Here is an 8,897-nt window from a genome sequence, read left to right as displayed (position 1 = left end):
AGATTTTTATTTCAATGCCTAAAATTTTATTTGTAGAAAAATATTTCTATTTAGTATTTGTCCTGTGTGCACAGCAATTTTAACTGTCAAGGTCTCATGGTGCTTTCCATAAGCTGCTTCTTCACATACCAAAATCCATGCATAAATATTAATGTTAAATGTAAGGCAATGAGAGCGACAGGAAAAGTCGGATGCTTACATTTTGCAAGAAATCTAGCTTTATCACAGAATTTGACTAAGTAGTTGAACTGAATTACCTAGTTTTATGTGTAATTAACATGAATTTTCTTTTGGGACTGCATATTTTTACAGAAAATCATGTTTCAGTTCCATATACAAGGAAAAGATTCAAATTCAGGCAGAACAGTCAACAATTTAGATTAGCTGAGTCACTGTATTGTAGCAACAGCCCTCTCTCAGTAGGAAGCAAATAGATTAGCTAGCCTCATCCAAGAGGTCATCAACATCAAGGAATATGATTAAAAACAGCATCTACAAACCCTGCATCTTTAGTACCAAGGACATTCAGTTATATCATTATAAACATAAACAGCATCTGCGTAATATAGAATTGATTAACAGATGCAGATCAGTAAAGGTTAAGTCATAAAAATAGACTAGTTTGCTGCACACTGTAAGAAGTGTCAGTCAATGCTGTATTTATGCACTAAATTAACCCTTAAATTTGATGTCTCTATCTCCAGGAATCCTTTACTGGGATATTCTTTACAGCCCTCAGTTCATTAATGAGGTAGCACAGCCTTGTCTTTTATCTTTTTTTAGTGAGTCTAAAGACTCACAAATAGTTCTGATTATAGCCCTTAAAGAAAAAAATAGAGAAATTAAAATAGGATGATGAATTTGGTCATCTGAGTGATCTGGTTTGAGTGAGAGCATCTTGCGGCATACAGTAAGCTTCTAAGATTTTATATATTATTATTCCAGGAGCAGTCATTCACTAGTAGTATTAATATTTGTGTTCTTCAGCAGCTGCTTGTCTATGGTTTCTTCACCTTTTGTAACAGAGACCTTGATCTCTGACAATGTATTGTCTTTTCACATGCATTTATGATTTAGATGCTTGCGTTACTGTAGTACTGCATCATTTTTAAGACTGAAATGATTTTGTGTGTCAGCTGCAATATGTAGGGAGTACTTTGAATGCACTTAAACACACAATACCTGCAATATCTCCCAGTCAAGTAGCTCTCTATTATATTAGATGGATGACAAATTCGTAAAAGGGCCTCTTAAACAGTGTTCAGGGTTCCATAATTTTAAAGAATTTACCTCTGGTAAAAGTGAATAGCTAGGAGAAACAGATCTTTGTGTACTGACTCATACTACAGTGAAGTGTTTTTCCTTTACTCACTCAGGCCACTAAAAGCTGCATTTCCCTGAATTCCCAATTCATTTCCAGGGCTACAGAACCAACACTAGTGAAGAGAATACAAATCCTAAACAACTATCTCACAGGGTTAAGAGGGTTAAGCTGTGTAGGGCCTTTGGGAAGAAAGGTACCTAGATAGAAGTGTACATGTGAAGTCCCTCTTCTTTTTTTTTTTTTTTTTTTTTTTTAATTGCTGTCTGCTAGACTGACCAGACAGACATGCACAATGTGTATACACCACTCTGGGTTAGTACCACATTGGCATGCCACTGCACAAGCAATTTCTAATTGTACTTGAATCACAATTTTGCAAAGATTTATTATATTTTGTTGGGGGGAGGGGACGACAATTACAAGACAACAGAAAAGTCATTTTAACATTACTCTCACTTGCAAAGGAAATCCAGTGGAGTGGAGTGATCAGAGAAGGGCTTAGTTCCATTGCTCACTCTATCACTGCTCCCCTGTTGATCATTTGGCTATATATTGACATATGTAAAATGTGAATACTAGTGCTTACTCTTTTTTTGCAGTACAATCTAATACCCTTGGGGAAAAAGCAAGTAAAAACTTAAAAACTACCTTTACCATATAAAGTCATGTTTTGTCACTTGGCAAATCTTTATCAAGTCAAGAAACAATTTTTTAGCAATGTTTTTGAATTCCAAGAGAACAAAAGTTTTGTTGAAAAACAGAAGAGAAGGTTTCTACTTCAGCTTGGTGATATGATGCAACCTAACACTTGAAAGGCACCTACAGTACTGTAGTAGCTTATATGAAAAGCCATAAAGCCACATAGGTATGGAGGATAGGAATACAGTATGATATACAAACAAACAAATTACAAGTCTGCAAGTTGGGCATTCAGTCAATAGTTAACATATAACTTAAACTAATAAATATTTTCCTAAAACGCTACAGTGACGAAAGCACAATTCTTTAATTTATGTCAGAGAAGTGATTTTAAGATTTGTGACAAAATATAATATGACAGCATTCACTTTATAACTTAAAGCTGGTGAGTACAGATTGGACAGTTTTATGTCATAAGACATGAGTGAAAAGCAGTACCTGGGAGACAGAATACAGGTACACCTTAATGGTATTCCAGAGTCCAGGCTTTCTTTCATTCAGAGAAAGTCCTGCTAGGTGTCAAGGTCATGAAGAACCCTGCAAGACATGAACACAATGAAAAAGACGTCAATAATTGTGCTTGAGCTTTCAGAAAATCAGAATCAACTACTCATAAAGAGAAATAGTCCATCATTTCAATAGACATTACTGAGATCAGCCATGATACCTTCCCTGTTAACATTACTAATAATTTATTTGTTTGGATCATGAAGATATGATCCATATCATGACGATATGTTATATGGACATGTCTTTGCCAGGTTACTACAGTTAATTGGGTTGAGCTTTCCACAGCTAGTAAATGCTGCATTCAATGTAATGGCATTAATGCCTATATTTTCAGTCATCTATTTTGTATATTTCTCAAGATTGCAGTTCTGTTTTACTAAGCAACTAATCTATCATAGCCAAAACAGATGATATTTCTAGTATATCTACAAAAACATTAGTAGACTATCATTTGTAATATGATATTAATTGTGCTAGCTAGTAAACCAATTTAAAGCATAGGTCAGAAATATCCACTGAAATTCTTAACAACCAGATGGCTCAGTCATAGTGATGCTGCTTGTTAAAAAGATAGTTTTGTTCACACCAGTATTCTGAGAACGGCTGTTTTTTTTCAAACATGGGAACAGGAGGATGATACTGAACTTTTGCATTTGATGTTCAAATACTTATAAATAGGAAACAGAAAAGCAAATATCAGTCTTTTCACTAAAATTCACAAATGAGGAAAGAAACAAAGTAGCAGTCAACAGAGTGCCTAGCTCCAGTTGTGGGTTATTCCACATGGCTTTGTTTTCCAGTCTGCCTTCACCAAGTGCCACTCACTTACAACTATCCTTATTTGTCTGATCCATAGTTATTGTATTTTTGGCACAGAGAGAAAGGGAATAGCAGAGAAAGCCAAAACAATGTTCAAACAAGCAACTGTTGGGAGAGGTTTGGTAATAAACTGGAAGTGCAGCGAAAATTTATTATATCAAACTGATAATACAAAAGTTCCATTGCAAAAATTTTATGAAATTTAAACAAATACATTAACAACAAATACATGAAGGTAATTACAAATAATTCTTGCAATAGATTTTACAATTTTAAAACATCTCAAAGTTGACCTCCAGTAATTGGTTTCCTCAGTATACCTGTTTGCACAAGGGGCTAGGGGGAAAAACAATAACCACAAACACATGAACAAAAAGCTTTTCCTTCAGAAGCTTACTGGCAGTTAAGGCAAAAGTGATTTACTTAAAACTACCCTTACTTTAAGTGAATTTCTGATAAATTTTGTATCCAAAATACACATTTAAAAAGAAAAATTTTCTCCAAATTAGAGAATTAATGACAGATAGGCTGGGAACTAGAAGATTCTATATTTTAACTGTATTCTGGTATCACATTTCCCAGCCAGTGAGGTACATCAATGTTCAAGTTGGGCCTGTACTGTGGGCTCAATAGGGAAAGAGAGGCAGTCCTGTGGATCTGTGAAACGGGGATAAAAGGAGAAACAGGAAAGAAGAGAAGACAAACAATAATGTAACTGCAGAAATCTAGGGATATGCAAAAGAGCAAAAAACCCACGGAGGTAGCATTGGGGGGGCCTGCCAAAGAAAACAATTCAACAGTGGTGCAAACTGCGGGGATGGTTCATAAAGATTTGGGAGTCACTGCTTTAGTGCTTATGTGCACACGCATATTCTCCTCCACTCGTTTCTGAGCAGACCGCTCAGTCATTATAAATTGATCATTAAAGTGTGACCTGTAACTTCAGGCATCTTAGTTCTCTTTGAAAATTCAAAATCCTAACAAAAAACAGGCAAAATTGGGACCTTCTTTCCAGAAGTACTCTAGTTCTTAGCTAGTGACAGACCACTTCTTAGTGACTGCCTGTAACCAAAGGAAATACCTGCCAGCTCTGTCAATCAGTTTGCATCCAAAAAGTTTTGTTTAATTTCTAAATTTGTAGCTCCATTCTTCAGTACTGACAAAACTTGACTTCTCATTAACCACGCTGATGCAAACATAGCCAGGACTGTCTTCCCACCACGGAAGAATCGTAGCAAGTTTCCAGTTTACTTCTATAGACAACAGTGTGAACAGAGGAACAGACAAAATTAAAATGAAGTGTATAAAATTATAAAATTTTATAAAACTATAAATTTTTTTTTTTTTAAATTACAGCAGATAAACTAAGTGAAATAGAGGAAACCCTTCAGTCATTCAAGACAGAATGCCTACAGAGATGCTCTAAGAAATGTGTAAGAATACTGTTTATTAAGCTGCTTTAACAAAAAAAGCATTTAGAAATCTAACACAATAAAACTGTAATTAGTCAAGCATTTCTGAATTAAAAGGCCATTATAAAGGAGACGGAGACAGATGAAACAAAACCATTCTCCAACATTTGCTAAAGGCAAAGGATACATAAATCCTACTTACTCCGTGCTTTCTAGACTTGTCCTGTCCTTGCTTGGTGAACTAAAAACTCTCCCTCAGTTTCAGTATACTTTCACAGCTGTTTCATGCCTAAACCAGAACATTGATAGGATTTAATGGAAACTTCCATTTAAACAATCATTTTGCCTCACTTCAAGTTAACTCCTTGACGTTAATGGATGTGGGCAGGCGATACCCAGAAAAAAACCTGCAGCTTTAGAATACATCCCTTTTTGCCCTTCATTCACAGTTAAATCACCCTTGTCACCTGCACATCTTGTGCATGAAGAGGCCATTTCCAAAAAAGAGCAGAATATTTTGTTAACAGTTTTGCCTGATTTTTTCTGACCATTTAATTGCTACTGACATGTTAAACAGGCTAACTTACTGGATTTAAACTAAAGTCTTCACAGGTTTCTGCAGTCATACAGTTTAATTTATGGAAACACATTAAAACCTGCTCCAATTTTCTTCATTAATACAAAAGCATGAGTGGGTCCTGTGACAATGGTTCCATATATACTAAAGAGAATTTAAGTGATAATGATATAAAACATGCTTAGTAGAAACATGCAGACTGACAGAATATTACTGGGCCAGTTACAGGGGTTTAGTGGCAGTTAACGAACAAAAAAAAGTCTCAATGTTGCAGCAGAATCTTACTGTAATTAAGCTGCACATTATGAAAACCAATCCCGGCAAAACAGTGGCATGTCCTGAGAGATGGATTTAACTTAACTGGATATTGATGAGTGAACGTATTTGAGAGCAGAACATTTCTGAAATGTTGTAGAAACATGCTGGACATTACTATTCATGTGAATACATCGTAAGATTTGCTACTGTGTCTGCTCTCCGTCTTACTTGTTCCCATTTGCTGGTCTTGCTCTCCTGTTATATGTTGTCACTAAGAAAGCAAAATACCTGGGGAAATTATTAGTTCTGAAATCCCTTTAATTATAGCCTGCGGATACTAGCATAATAAAAGTCACGAAATAGACTATTAGTATAACCAGTTAGAGTAACCTTGTCAAAACCAAGGATAAGCCACTTCTAAAAAATATGTATTTTATAAGAAAATTAGTTTTCATACTTTCAGTGATCAGAAGATTCCACAAGCTTAGTTTTCAAGCAAAAATAGAAACAAAAGAAGTTCAACTTAAATATAAAGAATGAATTTTACATAGAAAATCTAATCAAGAGGGAAAAAAGGCACTTTCTAGTTTCCCTAGGAAACTCACTGTTACACTTGGTACAAATCTCCCAGCTTCTGTTCTTAACCTACCAGTCCTGCTGAAAACCTTTTTCTACTTCTGGCAATATATTCCATTAGCAAATCTCAGTCTGAAGGCAGACTGGAAAGTTCTACAAGGTTCCAGTGGTGTTTATCTTCTGATGTTGTAGAAATGCGCCTTCAGATAAGATTTGGGATTGAAAAGACACACCCTGTCAGCTGTTACAAGAACAGCAGGAAAAAAAAAAGCTATTATTAGAAATAACATTAATAAGAGAGGCAGGGGGATTTCATGGACATACTAAGCTGATTTAGGCTGAAGAGATTTGGTTCAAAGGAAAATTCTAATATTTCATAAATGAAGTATGAAGTACTCAGTGGAGTATTTTAACATGCCAACGACAATTACTTTGCCCTGAATAATACGCTGATAGGTGATGCGAATGTGATGCCTCTAGTTGCACTGCAGTATGAGTCACTAGCTGAGATAAAGGAACAGAAGAGAATCCCAGCAATACTGCTAAAAGCTGTAACATACTTAAAGTATGCCTACTCCAGTGATGCAGTGAGAATGATACTTGCTTCCTTGGCTGAATTTTCAGTGTACTGAATCTTCAACTGTGAAGTCAGTGCATAGTCTGTTTTCTCTCTGAAAAGCCAAAGGAGCTACACAGTAAAAATGCTATAAAATCTATATTCCATGCCTTTGTCTATTATTTTCAGATGTGTTTATGGAATTTCACATCAGCTTTTATATGGGAAAACCTTTAGAAGACAGTGGGTTTGTACAGACATATGTAAACAATGCATAGGCATAATTATAAAACAATGAGATAGGTGAGAGGCTTAAATTGCATGGCACAGCAGGTAAAAATGCACACTATGGAAAGAAGTTCCATTGCAAATGCAAGTGTCAGACTGTCTTAAAACCTCGTCCATTTAATTATGAGCTGTGGATATTGCATGCATCTCAGGCAAACACAATCTCAAGATGGATGAGAAGGGGAAACCGGCTCCCCACCAATCTTCATAGCAGGTCAGAAGACGACAGGACCTTTCTTTGCCCCATCACTTCAAGTCCTGTGTGAGGGTATGCATATAACACAAGGTTTCACACAGATAGGGGTTTATGCTTCCTAACTGCTGTGCAGCACAAAAAATGATTGATGGTTTCCTACACCTTGTGCATACAGTCAGGGAGGGCTGAGAGAAGCTGGAACAGAGTAGAGGATAAACAAATGCCCTCACTGAACTAGCAACAGCAAAGACAGCTCCATAGTGCCAAATGGCCCATGTACAAAACATTTTTTCAGTAACTGTTTCTGAAGGCATAATAATATTTGTTCATCAGATTGTCCCATATTTAGAACAGACAGTTATGAGATTGCATACCAAGTTACAGCTACTCCAAATACATAAGGATTTTTCAAGGTACAGGTGCCTGAGTCAATAAGACTCATAACTGCATCCTTGAAGTGAGAACTTCTTTAAAGGTTTTTTCTCAATCAGTCATTCCTCTCATTATGTTCCACGATAGGTCCAAAATAAATAAATGGTCTTATTTTTTCTGTTGGATGTATCTTATACTAAAAGGAAAGTCACTGAAAGACATGAGGCGTTGAGACCTCAATTAAGGATACATCTTGTAAATTAACATTCACTTTTGTTATGTAATCTTTGTGAAAAAAGTTCATGAAAATAGTTTTCAAATAAATGGAGGTTTTTAATATCCTGAAATACTTTGCAGTTAATTTTCATATTTTCATTTGATCTTTCAGAAAGCATTGTTTTAATAATTGTCAGTTCCTGTATTCTTCCATGCCAAGTTAGTTCTAGCCTTTCAGAGTTTTTTATTCTGAATTTTCTTTTCATAATCTTGTCCCAGTGCAAATAAGTAAGGCTTTGACACATTAACAACTAACTTTGTAATAGCTATCCTGTTTATTTGTATCCCATCTCCATTTTCAATATTTTATGGCTGTAGAAATGATCCTTCCCAGTCAAAAAAAAGCTCATAATTTTACTTGCAAGTATAGTGAAAGCAATCCATGCGCAAGGCTTAAACGCAGCTATATCCTACAGGTATTTCGCGTGAGTCACTTAGCTGAGGATGGTTTAAGTTAATTTATTTTAAGCTTTAGTAATATAAATTAGAAGTTTTGTAATCACAACCAAGTAAACCCACACACTGTCTACAGTCATGTCTTTCTTTCTCTGCCATCAAGTGAGACAAAATTACATAGCTCTAAAAATTTTTTCAACTCTGCTACTGTAAGAGGAAGCTGTAGAGGATGCAGAACTGAATTAAGCAAATCAGGTAACAACTTCATTTTAGACACAAGAAACTATTCAGGCTGACATTGAGTTCTTATGTTCTTACAGTCAGCTTTTTTTTTATATTTGAGCTTTGATTCAAAATGAGCTTCAGTACTGACGCTTATCTAAGAGCATCCTTCAATTCAGGACAGCCAGAAAGACGTAAAAAAAAAAAAAAAAAAAAAAAGAAAAAATCACCACCCACAAAAGATCGCCAGTCCGTAATATAATACATCTAACTTCTTGTACAACCTGCCACCTTTCTAATAAACCTGGGATAATCGTCATGCTATCCATCAAAGCGTAAAACATTTGTGACCTGAGTAGTCAGCCTTCCCACCCCCCATCAATTTACCTCCAAAAGGGATTATCTTTTCACTTCTT

General features: G+C 35.6%; 1 long non-coding RNA gene across 1 annotated transcript in view; it reads right to left on the bottom strand.

The window, feature by feature from the left end:
* Nucleotides 1-2,502: 2,502 nt before the first annotated feature.
* LOC148050177 (uncharacterized) overlaps nt 2,503-8,897 on the bottom strand; it is a 51,114-nt gene continuing 44,719 nt past the window's right edge. Inside the window, exon 3 of the long non-coding RNA XR_015701232.1 lies at nt 2,503-2,560. This is a non-coding gene — a long non-coding RNA (uncharacterized LOC148050177). The remainder of the gene's footprint in view (nt 2,561-8,897) is intronic.

Source organism: Nipponia nippon, unplaced genomic scaffold, assembly GCF_047370975.1.
Source record: "Nipponia nippon isolate SJK-2023a ecotype South Korea unplaced genomic scaffold, ASM4737097v1 scaffold_9, whole genome shotgun sequence".
Classification (NCBI taxonomy): domain Eukaryota; kingdom Metazoa; phylum Chordata; class Aves; order Pelecaniformes; family Threskiornithidae; genus Nipponia; species Nipponia nippon.
The sequence above is the reverse complement of the archived record's forward strand: the minus strand, read 5'-3'. Positions and strand labels throughout refer to the sequence as shown.